At 42.8% G+C, this 17,669-nt stretch overlaps 1 long non-coding RNA gene across 1 annotated transcript in view; it reads right to left on the bottom strand.

Annotated features, from left to right (window-relative positions):
* Positions 1 to 11,624, bottom strand: part of LOC118981202 (uncharacterized) — a 96,521-nt gene extending 84,897 nt beyond the window's left edge. The window contains exons 1-2 of the long non-coding RNA XR_005065300.1: positions 11,412 to 11,624; positions 9,546 to 9,769 (exon numbers count right to left, since the gene is read on the bottom strand). This is a non-coding gene — a long non-coding RNA (uncharacterized LOC118981202). The remainder of the gene's footprint in view (positions 1 to 9,545; positions 9,770 to 11,411) is intronic.
* Positions 11,625 to 17,669: the final 6,045 nt, after the last annotated feature.

Genomic DNA, 17,669 nt, shown 5'->3' with positions numbered 1-17,669 from the left:
TTAGTTTGAGTAGTACCTCTTAAGGGAATATTCTCTCATCCTCATCTCCACTGCTCTCATCTTCATCCTCATCTCCACTGCTGGTCCCTCACTACTGAATTTGCATTGTTCTATTTATTAGCCTGATTACTCGGGCTGGATACTTCTCTGAATTCCAGTTTCCTTATCTGTGCAGTGAGGATGTTACGAACACTTACTAAATGGGACTGAAGGGAGAATCAAGTAAAAAAGATACATAAGTAATTGCAGCACAAATGTCTGAGGTTTCAGTAATAGTTATTACTTCTCTAATAAAGAGAAAACTGGACAGTAAGTTTTAAGATGTATACTTCACTCCCACTAAGACTAATAATTAAGAAACTTAAATTTCTTGGTTTTCTCTGTCTCTGGAATGAAACTACCCATTATTAGAGAACTGTTGGCGTTGTTGTTTAGATGTTTTGTCACTGTTTAATTCAAAATGTTAGTATTAAAATGACAGTTACAAAGTTCTAGTATTGTAGTCTATACTGGTACCTGCTCTAAGATTTGAAGAAAAAAATAATTTTAAGAGCACAAACATCACAGGAAACACTTCAAATACAATTTCCCACTGTAATTCTCTGTAACTCTGCTAAATTATCAGAATTATGTACTGATGCATTCTAATGACCAAAAATTTTGATTCAGAATTTCAGGGACTTTTCAAGCATGAATCATTTAGAACTCCATCACTCCACTGAAATAAACATGTTGACCCACATGTTCTGGATTTTGCAACAGTGGAAGCATCAATATCCTACACATACAGTGTTACTTATCTTTACGTATGTTGTACCTCACAATACAAGATATATTTATAAACAATTAATAAAAGAATAAAACTATGATAATACAGTCTTATTGATTTATTTTTTCATCCAAGCTCAAATTATGAGAAAAAGTTGCTTTCATCCAAGCAACTTTTGCCAAGTTGCTGCCAAGTTGTCCAGCAGTAAACATTGTCTAAATATCTTTCTATATCTAAGAATTTGGTGACTGTTAACTGATACTTACCCAAGATTATAAAAAACTGTTACTGGGATGCCAGAAAAGTTACATGGTACTTCATCGGAAAGGAATGCTGGGCTTAGTTAGCAACTGCCCAGAGTCACTCATCAAGGCTGTGCTTGTTCTGCTATTAGTTTGGACAGATTAATTTTCAGAAAATGTGAATGGGATAAACAGAGAACAACCTGAATTTCGATAGAACAGGTGATTTATGTTTGAGTTGTGGCCACCTTTTAAATCATAATTGTCATACAAACTTGGCTCTATTTTGTTTAAATCAATAATATCTCCTAAGCCTGACACACGGACATACAGCTGACTCTGTGGGTTACCTTCAATCTCAAGACCATTTCCCTTCAATCTCATTCTGACACTGGGCACCAGTGGCCATTGTGGGTCAGAGTGTTCGTGGATCAGTCTAAGCATCTCAGTCTAAGCATCTCAGAATAACCCCATTTTCCTTTTTAAGGGAGTAAATTTTATCATGAGGTTCTGCTGTTAACTTAGAAGGACTTCTGTGGACTTCTTGAAAGTTTCCCTTACTTTTAAAAAGATGTAAGAGGCCAGGATGTGGAGAAACTGGAACCCTCAGAAAGCGCGGGTGGAATGTTCAAACCTGTAAAATGGTATCACTGCTTTGGAAAGGAGTGTGGCAGTTTCTTAAAAAGTTTTCATTTACCACATAACACAGCAATTTGCCTCCTACATATCTAAGAGAAATGCAAACACATGTCCATGAAAAAATATTCACAACAGCATTATTCATGATAGCTAAAAAATGTAAATAATCCACACACCCATCATCTGGTGAGCAGAAAAGCAAAATGTAGCATATGCATGTAACGGAACACTAGTCAGGCAACAAAAGGGACAAGTCACTGATTCATGTGACAGAATGGATGAACTTCAGAAACTCTACAGTAAGAGAAAGAAGCCAGACCCTTTCCCCCGCCACCCCCCAAAAACCCCCCACTAGCTGTACAATTCCATCAATGTATGAAAAGTTCAGAGAAGGCAAAGGTATAGAAAGAGAAAGTGTATTAGTGGTTGCCTGAGACCATCGGGTGGGAACAGAAATTAACTGCAAGTGGGCACAGGAGATATTTTTGGGATGCCAGAAAGTTCTAAAAGTGGTGAAGGTTGCACAACCCTGTACATTTACCCAAAGAAATCATCGAGTAGAGTACATTTATATGTGTATAAACATATGGCAATGATTCAATCCTTTCTATCTTCCCGCCTTTGGTTCCCAGGTGGAGACATAACGCCTGAAGCTGCAGCAGCTTTCTCAGGACGGGAAGGAGAAAGTCAGTTCAGCGGGAGCTGCTGAGCCACTAAATTAGCCAATCCTGGAGTGCTCCTATTCCAAAATTCTTTAATGTGAAAACAAAAAAATAAAATTAAAATGCTTACTTTTCACCCCGGCTGGTGTCACTCAGTGGATTGAGTGCGGGCCTGCGAACCAAAGGGTCACCAGTTCCATTTCCAGTCAGGGCACATGCCTGGGTTGCAGGCCAGGTCCCCAGTTGGGGGCACATGAGAGGCAACCACACACTGATGTTTCTCTCTCTCTCTTTCTCCCTCCCTTTCTCTAAAAATGGATAAATACAATAAATCCTTACTTTTTAAGCCACTTTCCTTACTTGATGTCAAAAGATTCTGATTGATACAGACTAGAAATAGTCACCAGAACCCCTTCAGTAGTACACAACTCACATGGACATATACTTTTAAAAGGAAGAATAGAATTTTGAAAATATATCTGCTATTGACTAAATGTTTGTATGCCCCCCAAATTCACCAAAATTCATACATTGAAAACTAACTTGCAATATAATGGCACTTGGAGGTGGGGCCTTTGGGCAGTGGTGAGGTCAGCAGACTGTGCCCTCCAGAATGGGATCACTGCCCTTATTGGAGAGACCCCGGGAGACCCTCCACCCTGTGAGGACGCTGCAAGAAGACAACTGTTTATGAACTGGTAAACCGGCCCCCACCAGACATTGAATCTATTGGCGTCTTTATCTTGGACTGCTCAGCCTCCAGAACCATCAGAAATAAATTTCTGTTGCTTATCAGCCACCCAGACTAGGAAACTTGTTCATAAGCAGCCTGAACTAAGACAATGCATTTGTGGTAAAGTACATACATTCAAGCATCTCTAACTAGATTGTGTATAACTATCTTATATGACACGAGAGACTTGTGTGTAACTACCTTTTGTGATATGAGGGACATTTAAGATGGTACCCGGAATTTGTTTTATTAAAGCTGTATTTCAGCCCTGGCTGGTGTGGCTCAGTGGATTGAGCACCGGCCTGCAAACCAAAGGGTCCTCAGTTCGATTCCCAGTCAGGGCACATGCCTGGGTTGCAGGCCAGGTCCCCAGTCGGGGGTACATGAGAGGGAACCACATATTGATGTGTCTCTCCCTCGCTCTCTCCTTCCCTTTTCCTCTGACTAAAATAAATAAATAAAATCTTTGGAAAAAAAAACTCTATTTCAACCCAAGCTTGAACTTGCTGGCACCCCAGCCTCTCTCTCATTCACTCTCCTTCGAGTTCAGCATGAATCAAATGTCTTAAGCATCCCAAATACATTCCAGTTATCATCCCTCCATGTTTTTGCACATTATATTTTCCCAGCCTAGACTTTGCCACATGTTAAAATGCATTTTTTATATCCTAACTCAGGAAAATCTCCTGTGACTCCCAAAGATAATCCCTCCCTCCCTTGATATAATCCTATACTTTATACACACTGCGATTATCACCTCCATCACATTACATTGGAATTAGTTTTACTATTCCTATCTCCCCTATCATGAATGGCAAAGGGTTTGAAGTTAAAAGACAGCTCTATCTCATATTAGGTGACTTTGGACAAATCACTTTCCTTCTGAGTCTCAACTTTTTCTTCTGTAAGATAAACATAGATATTATCATCCCATCTCTCTTAGACTCTAAGATAACATATATGAAAGCATTTTATCAATTAGAAAGTACTGACTAGGCCCTGACCAGGTAGCTCAGTTGTTTAGAGCATCACCCTGATAAGCCAAGATTGCAGTTTGATCCCCATTTGGGGCACATACAAGAATCAACCAATGAATGTATAAATAAGTGGAACAACAAATCAATGTATGAATCAATCTCTCTCTCTCCCCATCCAATTCCTATCCCTAAATCAACAAATAAAAAAAGAAAGTCCTTACTAGTTTTAGTTACAATAGATAAGATTTTATAAAGCAGGGATGTCAAATTCATTTTTACCAGGGGCCACATCAGCCTCATGGTTGCCTTCAAAGGGCCAAATGTAATTTTAGGACTGTATCAATGTAACTACTCCTTAATGGTTAAGCCAGAGCTCAGAGCTGCCACAGGGTAGAAACAAGGTCTAGGGTAGGATTCGGTCCTCGGGCCTTGTGTTTGCCACCTGTGTTATTAAGGTATGCAACAGACTACACACATTAAGAAAAAGATATCTTTCACCATTTGTTAAAGTACCTTTGTTAAGCCTACCAATGAGCACTGACTTCCCAAATGCCTAAAACCAAAGATCTATTTTCAATTGTCATCTTGCTCCAACTATCAGCAGCACCTGACACAGATGACCTTGCCTTCTTCGAGGAGACACTTGCTTCAGTGGACTTTGACTTCAGTCGTAGCCCCCTCTTCTCTGCCTATTCTTTACCTGCCTCTTCTCATCTTCCCCCTTCTAAATCAGGAGGGCCCGAAGGCTTAGCATCTAGACCTCTTTTCTTTCTATATTCACTCCCTTGGTGATCTCATCCGTCTCATGGCTTTAAATAGCATTTAATGTTTTCCAACTCACAAACTTGTATCTCTAAATTTCTTTCAAAACCAGGCTTGTATATTGAACTGCCAAAATGCTTAAAACATATCTTAGCATGAATGTGTCCAAACTGAGCTTCTGGTCTCCTCTACCTCAAGATCCCATTGCATCTTGGTTAATGTGCTTAGGTCTGTTGAGGTGTTTGTGCCAAAAATCTCAGAATCATACTCGACTCTTCTTCTTTATCACATAATTCCTATTCAGTCCACCAGTAAATCCTCCAGCCAACCTATCTTCAGAATTCAATCCCTTCTCACTACCTCCATGCTACTTTTACCCTCACCAAAGAAACCATCACCTCTCACTGGATATCTGAAATAGCTTCTTAAATGATCTCCCTGTTTCTGCCCTTGCACACCCTCTGATCTGGTCTCAATCCACCAACTAGAGTCGTCCTGTTACAACACTGATTGCATCAGGCCAGTCATTGGTTAAGCCCTTCCATGGAACCCCACATCCCTCAGTGAAAAATCAGAAGTCCTCACAATGGTCTTTAAGGATCCATGTGATCTGCTCACCATATTCCCATGTCCTCTGGGACCTCATCTCCTAACATCACCTCCTTTGCTCACTCTGCCCCAGCCACTATGCCCCCCTTGCCTTGCAATGATACAACAAGCCCTTGCCATGCCTCTGCCTGAATGCTCTTCTACCCAAAAATATCACATAGCTCACTTCTTCACTTCCTTTATGGCATTCCTCAAACGTCACCTTTTCTATGAGGTCATCCTGGGTCATCCCCGGTCATCCCACTGAAAACTGCCACCCCTGCCCTGACTGCTGTGGCTCAGAGGGTTGGGTGTCACCCTACAAACCAAAAGGTCGCGAGTTAGATTCCCAGTCAGAGCGCATGCAACCGATGAATGTTTCTCTAGCACACCAATGTTTCTCTCCCTCTTTTTCTCCCTCCCTTTCCCTCTCTCTAAAAGTAAATGAATAAAATCTTAAAAGAAAAGAAAAGAAAATTGCCAACCTCTTCCCTCCCACTCTCAATAGCAATCGCTTTGAGATTATTTTACTCAATAGCAATCGCTGCCTTGCTACATGTATTTTACCGTCACTAGTAAAAGCTCTGAGAGTGCGGGAATTTTTATTTCTTACGTATCCTCAGTGCTTAGAACAATGCCCAGTGCATGGAAGCCATTAAATAAATATTACTTAAAAGATGAATATGGAAAGAATGATTAAGAATGATTATGAAACCAGAATAGGTTTCATAGTTTTGTGATATATGTCTAAGCATCTTTATCTTAAACAATAATAAGCATAACTACCATCGAAATTCTTAGAAATAACTGGCATTTTATTTATTTTATTTTATTTTATTATTTTTAAAAGATTTTTATTTACTTATCTTTAGAGGGGAAGGGAAGGAGAGAGGGAGAGAAATATCAATGTATGGTTGCCTCTCGTGAGTCCCTGCTGAGAATTGGCCTGCAACCAGGCATGCGCCCTGACTGGGAACCGATCTTCGATCCTTTGGTTCATAGGCCCGAGCTCAACCCAACCAGCTACACCAGCCAGGGTGTGACTCGCATTTTTAAATCAGCAAACTCGAGGCTATGAAGAAGGAATCAAAGTGATTTGGGAACACCTATTGCACCTAAAGAAACTCATAGTAAATAAGTGGAAATATTACTCAAAATATTCTGGTGATCATGTCCTATACTTATTATAAAGTTCAAAGGTAAATAAACAGTTTTTTAAATTTACTTATAAGATGCTTAGTATGTACCATATTCATAATTTTTAGATGATACAGATGAATATTTGGATTTTCTTCCTATGTAAGTTTAAATACCTTGGTGGATTGTTCAGGTTTCACTAACTCAAAGTATACACACCAACGAACAGTTTTTGTCTATGGCCATACCACCCTGAACGTGCCCGATCTCCTCTGATCTCAGAAGCTAAGCAGGGTTGGGCCTGGTTAGTACTTGGATGGGAGACCAATGAATAGTTTTTAAATAGCCAAGATTATAAAATTTGATACTTACAGTAAAGTAAGCATATTAAGTATATTTGGTTATAATTTCAGAATTGGCATCATATACAAAAGTAAAGAAATTTATCAGTTTAAACTCTGTGATTACAAATTATTATGTCAGTAATGATTAAAATAGTACTAATGATTAAAATACTAATGATTAAAATAGATGTGGTCCACAAACAAAGTTTTGGATATATCTGGGGAAAATATTTTCCCATTAAAATATTAACTTATTTCATATTTTTCTTCTTAATACCATTATCATTTCTAAGCAACTATCTGCTGGTAGATTACAAATGAGAAGAAGCAGTACCCTAACATTCCCATCAGAAACTTCTAAGGGTAAATGAAATTCATCAAGCTAAATAATCACTCAGAGGAGGCAATGTACCTTGCTAAATTATAAATCCATAAAATGAAAATCCAGGATGTGAAAATTCATTTCACCATGATAGGCTAATCTTCTAAGTGTTGTTTCCACTAACTGTGAGTTTTCTATTTCAATAAAGACCATTGTACGATAGCAAATATCTGAAAATGTGCAATGGTTCTTCATCTCTCCACCAAGACACCACTAACCATCACTTTATAATGTAACTGAAAAGTGAGTAACAAATTTTTTTAACTATATCTCAATCTACTCATCATTGATAACAATGAAAACAGAGAAGTTCAGTAAATTAATTCTTCAAATTTGCTCTTATCTCATTTCACAGAAATTTCTATAAGGAAATGGAAGGGCCACAAATTCCAAGATGAAGCCATGACCTCTGGCAACATGCTTACATACAGTAACATTTAATAAATGCTTGTCAGAATGAATTAATCCACACCTAACTGGATAAAATACTTTAACAGAACACATTTTCAGAGAAAAACCTTTAAACATGTGAAAAATTCGAACCAAATTGACTTTGAATATTTCAGTAAATATTTTTGGTCAGTGTGGTTTGAAACTTGTAAGGCAGTCAACAAAGAAAGTTGGGAGTAACAAAATATCACTAATTCCTTGTGAAAGGCAATAGTACCTTTTATTATATGTTTAGAGATACTTAGCTCTCTGTTAAGTTTTTTTCTTACATACTGGTAGGTGCTTTTAAAAAATACATCTACCCCATGAGATTAGTGTTAAGATCCCCATGTACAAATCAGGAAACAGACCCAAGGAAACCAAGTAACCTGACAAAGGCATCATGGTGAGTCGCCTGTGCTGGGATTCAAACTCAGGTGTTTCATTCCAAAGTCTGTTTCTAAACCTCTGAGCCCCACTCTAGGTGGCCACTAGAACAAATTCAAACATATTAACTTCTGACATGTGTAGGGAAAACACTTGATGAGAAATAATACTGCACTCTCTGCCCCCCCAAAACTGTTCTAGCCGAACAAACTTCTGTTGAAAACATTTGAGGAACTTGGACATTTCCAGACAACACACTTTGCCAAGAGCATACTTTACAGAAAATTAAAGGTAATGTGTATTTCCTGAACTAATACTCCAGGAGCTCAGAATTCATACATAATAATTATTAAAATACATGAAGTTTTCCACTTTTGTTCAACAAATTAAAAATAAACTTCTCCAGAGATGATACTTTAAGAGATTTCTTAAAGTTTCTTTAACCTAACCTTCATTTTATAGATGATAAGCTGAAGCCCAGGATGATTAAGTATCCTGTCCAAGTTTATACAACTAAAAAAAAAAAGCAAACCAGAATAGTTTTTCAATTGTAGCAAGATAAAAACATTGCCAATTCCCAATGATCTCCTCTGACCAGATCTTAACTTTTCTCAAAGGAATACATCTATTCTCCACCTATACCATTTAAAACCACTTAGAACTTGAATCGTTTTGAAAAATCAAATCTTACCATTTAAATCAACTCAAAACAATGCATTTTAAACAAAGAAAACTCTCACTTTCCATGGCAAACAAGGAACATTAAACAAGAAAAGTGAAGACTGTGTCAAAATCACTTGTATATTACCAACAGAATTTACGCAAACTTTTAACTGCTTTATCACAGATACAGACAAAAATGAACTGTAAGACTTAAAAGTGGGAATATAAGACTCTTAATGAATGCTGTAAAAACTTGATGTGTACCATAAAGACCAAACAAATGTACAGCCTCCTTGGTATTACACAAAGGTATTGGTATTACAACGAAGTCAAGTCTTCGTTGTTAGAACTGTACTTTCACATTGATTCCCGGTTATTAGGAATTCATTTATTTCTGGTTCCTTTTGAATTTTGTTTAGCAAAATGAAATTTCAAAAGTGAAAAGAAAATAATGCAAACTACAAAGGTTCTGCAAATGTAGAAACATTCACTACCGTATTTAAAAACAAAACCAATCACAAATAAGATAGGTTATTTGCATATTGGATGCATCATTGTTACATAACTTTCCTCGGTGACAACATAATCCACATTCTGTATGTGCTGATGATGAAGGATATACTGTAAAATTAATAAAATCTCATCAGAAGTACTCAAATCCTCATTCCCAATGAAAAAGAACTTACGAAAACCAGTTCAAAACAAGGAAATCTGAAGTCATAAACCACTTTGATCAGGCAAAGCTCAAGATAACTAGACAATTCTCTAATGGCATTAGCACTGGCCCAAAAAATGAAGAAGCACTTGTGGAGTATTTAAAAAGAAAAGTACCTTCTTTAAGGTGGAGAGTTCCCAGTGATCAAATTGTAGTAATCCACATAGGGGAGGCATCATAAACAATTCCAACATTTTAACTTCTAAGTAACTGCAGAAGTCTGACAACTTTTCATCCAGGAATGACGTATTGGTACTTCCATAACGTTCACTCTTAGAAAGATCCCACAAGAACAGTGCCCCGAGGGATGCTTTCTAGATGCTGATAATAATAACACCACCTGTACAATGAAAATTAATTAAGGTTAGCTTCCAAGCCATTCTACACGCCCAGTTTCTTAAAAAATGTAACCATTCCATTCACAGATTTCAGCCTTGAACATGAAAATTCAAAACTGCTGTATGTAGTTCTGGCACTTGAATCCTTGCTAGCTGCACGTTTTAAATAATGGATACTACGATACAAAATCATAACTTTCAGAAGTTCAAAGAGACTGTGTTTGGACTTTTCATTTGTGCTGTCTAAGTGAAAAGGTGGAAAAGTCCAGGGGCATGAGGAAAGCCTCTCGATCTAGGGTGGGGATAGGAGAGGAAAGTAGAGATGGTGATAAATTACCTTGGTATTTGGAATGACTCCAACAAACATACCTGAAGATAATGACCTACATTTGCCTCCTCGAATTCGAGAAGACTGTTCCACACACCCCTAATATTTCAACACATCATAAAATCTAAGCCTACTACCTTTGCCCACTTTCCACAAACTCCCAACTGCTGTCCCTAAATGTTTTTCTGTTAATCAGATGACAGGACAAACAAGCAACTTTTGCGGGGAAGCGCTGAAAGACATTTCATATAAGGTGGAGATGTTTACCAGTTGCAGAGTGGTTGCCTCCTGTGAGCAAGAACCAACCTAGAAACACTGCGAAGGGAAGCTACTTGGGAAACAAAGTTAGGGAGTCCCCCTTCGCCCATTAACTTGGAGGAGGCTGCCCTGACTCCGCACTCGCAGGAGCAGCTACGGCCACCCCTCTAGGGGCGGGCGTGGCAGATAGAAACAAAAGGTTAAAACACAAAAGGCGGGCGGAGGGCGAGGTCTGAGGATCTCCTAGGGCTCACGTTCCACTTTCTATTCGAACCCGTTGAAATGGGGGGTGAAGGTAAAGTGAGCGAGGTGAGGATGGATCCGAAGGACAGCAGAGGTCATTCTGGGTGGTCGGTGGAACTAATGGGCGCACGGGATGGCCGACTCTGTAACTAGTGGTCCAGGCCTCTTCCCTCCATCTCTGCATCTCTGCTTGTCGGGAACCTGTGGCTTTCCCCACCTACCCTACCCCAAATAAATCTTCCTGAACTCTTACCTGTTTGCTCTAACCCCCTGGACCACAGACACAAAAGTCCACACCCCTCCAACCCACACCTCTTCTGCATTCTATTGTTGCAGCTTTGGCATTGTGCGTTAGGTCTGCTGCTGGGCGCTCCGCAGACAGTTAAGTTCTAAAACCGTGAGGAAACGACCCCCAGCTCCGTATCTCTTTCTTTCGCATGACAAAGTCTGGGCGAGGCGGGGGTGAGACTGAACAGACCCCATGCACTTCAGCGTGTTTTTCTCCCGTGTGCGCATAACTAGGGGAAAGCGAGGCAATGCCCCCTGTATATACCCTTCCCCCCAACCCTCAGCTCCTCACAGAAAGAGACACTTGAGAGAAATGCCTGATTGGCTTTTGCCTATTAAAAATGAACAACTAAAATCATCTGTTCAAGTTCGTTAAAGAACAAAAGAGAAGGCAGTGGGGGGGGGGGGGGAGGAGGTACAACTTTTCAACCAAACTTCGTCACTGGACGACTCCTCTGTACTCCAAGGGTGGGGAGCTGGGCGCATTCAGGGTAGGAGAGGTAAACAAGACAACAGTCTCCACTCACCTTCTTCCCACTTGGTCGCACTTTTCAGAGACATCCCCCGTTGCAGTCCGCGAGGCGCGCGGACACTTTTGTGTGGTCTGACAGCGCAGAAAGTCGCAGTGGCAAAGTTGCGAGACTGAGATACCCGGGCGTCCGGGGCGAGGGGAGGAGAGTTCATCAGAGTTCCCCCCTTTGTTCCCGGTCCCGGAGCAGACAAAGAGGCGGCGAGCGGCGGCAGGTTCTCCCTCTCACCCCTTCTTCCTCTCCCCTCCCCCTCCCTCCCTCCCTCCCCGCCCCCTCCCTCCCCGCATCTCCCGCCCCGCTCGCGATCCTCCGAGACGCCGGGCAGCTCAGTCCCCAGCTCCACACCACCCGACCCGACCCAATCCTCCCACCACCTCCTTCCAACTTTCCCCAGAGATGCCGGTTCTGGTCCCCTCCCTCCATACCGCCTCCTCCCCAACCCGCTCACGTCTGCGGGGGGAAAATCTCCAAAATCATTGTTTCCGGGAGATGCGCCTCTTTGTTCGCACTTTCCCTGCCAATCAACGTGAACAATCCACTTTGGCATTGAGTTTCCCTCAGTATTTCACCATCCCAGTAGACAAAATACGAAGGGCAGAGGGTCAACTCCAGAAGATACAGGCGGGTTACACAATCAGAGGCGGGGCGCACCCTGGTTCTCCATCCTTGTTCCCTACCCGGATTTACCCCTCCACCCAACACACCAAAACAACTCAGAGGGGCTCCAAGGATTGCAAAACTCTTCTCCCCCGCCCACCCCACTACACTGTCCCTTGGGAGAGCCCTCTAATCCTCAGGACAAAGCCCAGCTCCAGGGTACCTGTTGCTGCTGGCGCTGTGCAACTCGGTCCAGGGACTCGAGGGAGGATCCCCACCTGGACGACGAGCTCACCTCTCAGACCCAGAATTGGCCTGAATCGCAATCCGCGACGGCAGATCTCTGGGTGGCCGCGCTTCTTCTGACCCTTGGAGCCAAACGCTCCTCGCCTGTTTCTTTTCCCAGGCCACTGTCCTTTCTTTGCCCCAAGAATCTGACTCGGGATCCCTGGCCACCTCCCATCCTGTACCTCTCAGCGCGGATGGCCTGAGCAGAGCATCCCCTCTTTCCATCCCCTCCCTCACCGCCTGACAAATCAGGTGCCCAGACCAGGAACAGCTACGGACCTTCCTCAGGTCCTCTACCAGTCAATCCTAGAACTCCAGAATTGAGGACCCCATCCTTGCCTCCCCCCATGCCTAGACCCTCATCCCAAGTGCGGCCCACAGGTTAGGCTCTCTGAGTGACTCAGAGCAGTGCTTATTTTTCTCAAAGATCTCATTAGAACTGAAAAGAGGGAAAGCCAAGAGGTGGGGGAATGGGAGAGGATGGGGGCCCACGGAAGCAGCAGTTTGTAGGACACAGGAAAAAAACCCAAACTTTCCAAAGCAAACACCCACCCTTCAGGAGGTACTCCAGAGCGCACCATCGCCTCCACCCTCTTTCTCCATCCTAGATGAGGGACCTCAGTGGGATAGTGAAGTTTGGAAATAATGGATTTGGGTCAAGGAAGGAGACTTGTGGCCTAGGGAGCAGTGCCGGGGTTGGGGTGGGGGTGGGGGAGATGCTTGAAGGAGGAGGTGGGGAGGAAGCAAAGAGCCCCTGCTGGCTCCAGAATGTCGCGGCTGGCGGTCCCCTCACTCTCCCGGCGACTCCCGGCCAGGTCTGTCCCCTAAAGCAGAACAAAGAAGCCGCGAGAAGCGCTTCTGTCTTCGCCTCCCGCGCCGCACCAGACCTCCTCTTGCGAGAGCCCACACCTCATTCAGAAACTTTGCAACCAACTTCCTGGGGAGTGAGCGCGCGCAGCGCGGGAAATAGAAGGAGGATTGAGGCCAAACGCATCCCGGGACCAGAGATGCTCGCTTCCTGGGACTTTTCCAGACCAAGAGCTCCCCTCCTTGCGCCGCGGATACGGGACCGTGCTCAGGGTGACCCATGCAGTGGGAGGAACCACGCGTGTTCCCCACTCTCCTAAGAGAACGAAATGAGTTAATTCTTTAGTTTGGACGCGCGCAGCGCTGGGCAGTGGGATGGGAGGAAATAGGCGGCAAACAGAAGCGGGTGTAGGGAAGGAGCAGGGCGGCGGTTTCGGCCGGCGCGTGAGGTTTGGGTGCGGCAGCTAGCGCGCGTGGGAGCCGCGCCCGTCGGGCCGGGTTCCTGCGCGAGCGTCCTGCTCTCCAATCCCAGTCAGCAGCCACTAGGCCGCGGAGTGAGGATTCTGGTCCCGCCTAGTCGGCCTCCGGATGCAAGGGCCTCCTTACCTGCGAGACACCTGCGCTGGTCTTCCTGGAGCTCTGGGTTTCCCGAGCAGCTACTTGCCTCCTGGGAGCCCAGAAGCCTCATCTTAGGCTAGGGATCTTAAAGCACCACAACCAACCACGAAGAGAAAACAGCCCCCACCCACTCTTGTCTGGCACATATTCCTCTTTGTTTAATTATGTTATGATGACTTCCAGAATTCTCCTTTTAGGAAATTCTACCCTCCCCCAAACAAACCCTTACTTTTCCCTGTCCTCGGGGGTCTGCTTGGAAAATAATGAAAACTAAGTATTTTTTATGATTTCGAGACAATTCTGCTACCTCTGAAAAGTAAATCAAATAAAAGTCTCTGGCTTCTAATACCCAATACCCCACTTCTTGTTACAGTGCACTAATTGAATCTTAAAACACCAAACCTTGGAAAATATCCACAGCTTGTTTCTCTTTTCCCAAGGAATGAGGGCTGAGGACCATTTGCTCAGTGAAAAGTCCTCGTGGCTTTAAGAAGTCCTTCTCCCAGCTTTATGAAACACACCTGTCAGCTCTTCCCCGCATCTCCCTTTCCTAGCCTGCTTGTGAACAACGTCATTCTCCCAAGACTCTTGGCCTTTAACTGGTCAGAGCTCCCCCGTCTCCACTCTTGGGCCACTCTGCGTATGACCTAGCCACTGTCACTTTTTTTAAAAGATGCCATCTTTTCTCAGATGCCACCATATCTTTAGTATTTCTTTGAAAGTTGGCATCTAGGCTCAAAGATGGGTATATCAGAGCAAAAAGGCTTAGAAACCCAAGTATCCTCTCTGTGCTGACACTGTTGGAACTTTACATGGGAGTCCACCCTCTGTCATTCCTACTAGCAGTCCAGTGGCATTTTACTGCAAATCTCCCTTCTCTGCTTCCCTGACCAAGGGTTTCTTCTGCCTCCCAGACCCCACTTTGCCTGTTCAGGGATGAGGGCTCGTTAGTTAATGGCTCTCAGAGCAGCCCTCAAGGAATAAAGGAGGGAAGTGGGTTTAAAAACACCCCAGCTCCCCCACCTGAAGGAAGTAGGATTATGGAGGCATACCTCATCATACTGCACTTCAGAGACGTTGCTTCCCCCCGCCCTGCGGCCCCCACCCCCACATTGAAGGCAAGAGTGCTACTCTCTAGAGCAAGTATGCTTGTATTAAGTTGTGTTCTACACTGTCTCTCAGAGGTCCCCAGCTTAGAGCCTCGGTTGCCTACAGCAGTAACCCACTCCTTATGAACCCTGTATTAGCTTCTTCCTGACCTGTCTCACTCTCCTTCCTGTGCCTTCTGGGATCATAGCCCAAACAGACAGAGGTACTTGCTTTCCATTACTCATCTCCGGATCAGTTTCTGGGGAAACTCAACCTAAGAAACCTCTTGTATGTGCTTTGTAAGGGGAGGAATCTGTTCTATTTGGAGAATGCAGTTATAAGATCAGATGTTCCTTGGAAAAGAGGTTATTTCAGTAATGAAAAATGTTTGCCTTATCTAGTTCATTTTCTATTAAATAGATTAAAATTAGATATTTTACTGCATAGAGAAGCAACAATATACAGAATCATAACTCATGTGTAAAATTTTTGTACATAAATTCATAACAAAAGAGGTTCCTTAAGCCCAATGTAGCAGACAGCAATGAAACTAGAAATACTATTAGAATCACCTAAAATGAGTGAGAAGCAACATAATGCTCTTTGACTGAGACTTGGATGAGAAGGAAGAAGGATGATAAACAAGTCCCCTACAAAGTCTCAGTGTGACCTCGTCAGTACTAATCCCAGTGAGGGGTCCTATGGTGCCTTTCACTGAACTTCTCACAGTGTAAATCGACCTACTATTGCAACACTTTTTATGAAATTTTATATTAAATTTTATTCTCCTCTTAGTTACCATTATGAATAAGTCAGCAAGCATCCACTTAATTATAAGCCCCTGATGCAAGTCCTACCTTCAGAACTTTCCCTTTCTTAGGCTGCTTTCCCTGCTGTTTTTCACTGCGATAGTCTGTCGTGTTGTTCCCCAAATTTTTGTTCTTCTCCCTCTGGGTTCATGGTTGGAATACAATTCCCTACTCCCCCTTGAATCTGATGTGGCCAAGTGATTTATTCTGGCCAATGAAACATGAGCAGAAATTATAGGTCTCTTCCATGTGGAAGCTTTAAGAGCCAGTGTGTGATTTCATGTGCTCCCTTTCCATCTGCTACAGTGCTGGATAGGGTTGCTGGTTTAGTCTGGGTACTGGAGTGAGCCCCCCAGCCAAACCTCAGTGGTGTGTTAGTGGGAACAACAACAACAAAAGACCCCAAAACAAAACAAAAACCCTTTCTTGTCACAAGGCACTTAGATTTTTAGAGATGTTTGTAATCACAGTTTACATCTGGCTAGTTCTCACTTGTTTAGATACTCTTCGATCTTTTATCTTTCATAGCTATATCTCTGATTTCCTTATGGGTTTTAGATCTTGGGAAGTTTATGCAGTAGCCCACATGAACTCCCCATTGCATTTTCTAGCTGGACTTCAAGTTTAATGGCACTCCACTGGCTCAATTGTTTTCTTTATGAAAGATTAGTTTATCTCTTATTTTTTTTAAAAAAGCCCACCAACAAATTATTAAGAAAAGGTCAGGATTTTGTGGAGTCTGATATACTTCATTCTTATATCTGTCTCTGACCACAGTTAACACCTCCCAATTTTTAGAGCTTCTTTAACCAACACCTGAAACTCGATAAATATTTATCATGCTACTTTTTATAGGAAAAATTACAGTTGACACTCAATATTATTCTTTATTAATTTCAGGTGTACAGTATTGTTGGGAACCGCTCTGCCTAGTTTCAGAAACTGTAACCCCCCATGGCTAAGGCTGAGTAAAAAGACCTTGGGACCATAAGCCACTAAGGAGACAAAGCTTATCTTCCTTGTAGGGGCACTACCTCTGTCCCCTTTCACTTCACCCTGCTTGGCCCCGGGTGGATGACTGGTTAGCCCATGACAGGTAAGATTCCACAAAAGAGGGACAACCTAAGACAGGCACGGTTGTGAACAGGTCCTCAGGGAAGGACTTGGGGGGCTTTAGAAAAAAGGGGTGATGGATCCTCGCTCCTCAGCTTTGACACAGCCCGAGTCCTCATTCTGTCTGCAAGAAGTTTCCTAATCTCTTGGCTGCCTTACTTCCCCTGCCTGAATTAAGCGTGAAACAATGCAGGAAGTAGGTGCGGCCTTGTGCTGGAAAGGGTGGGTTCCCCGGGGCAATCAGGCCTAGGAAAGAATGCATAATATCCTGTGAAACCTGCTTGGCTAATACCCTCAATTTAAATGATAAGGGTCCAAGTATAGAATGAGTTTGTTTCCCAACGTTTTATGGCCCTTTAACTATCTGACCCTGACTCAGAATAAGCCCTCAGAGTTTTTTTTAATGTTATCTATTCTTTAATCATTTCTGCCTGACAATGATTGATGAGCTCTACTTCTACACCCTGTGTTCCTGTTCAAATTGAACCCAGTAAAGCCTGTCAAAGCAAGAGTCGGGGTGCTCTCCCCCTGAGAGAGTGGTGGCGCTGTCCCTTTCACTCCACAGGAATTGGTAGTCTGTATGAATTTGTCTCATCTCATCCATAACACTGCAGACACTGCGGGCCAGTGTCCGCATCACAGTATATTATTTACACATTTATATAACTTACAAAGTGATCCCTGACACCATAAATAATTATTACAATATTATTGACTGTAATCCCTATGCTGTACTTTACATCCCCATGACTATTCTGTAACTACCAATTTGTGCTTAATCTCTTCACCTTTTTCACCCAGCCCCCAACCCCTCTGTCCTCAGTTTGTTCTCTGTATCTGAGTCTGTTTCAGTTTTGTTTGTTCACTGATTTTGTTCTTTAGATTCCATGTAGAAGTGAAATCATATGGTATTTGTCTCTGTCTGACTTATCTC

This window comes from Sturnira hondurensis, unplaced genomic scaffold, assembly GCF_014824575.4.
Source record: "Sturnira hondurensis isolate 20B ecotype Veracruz unplaced genomic scaffold, ASM1482457v3 Scaffold0023817, whole genome shotgun sequence".
In the NCBI taxonomy this organism is placed as follows: Eukaryota; Metazoa; Chordata; class Mammalia; order Chiroptera; family Phyllostomidae; genus Sturnira; species Sturnira hondurensis.
This window is presented reverse-complemented; position numbering and strand designations above follow the sequence as displayed.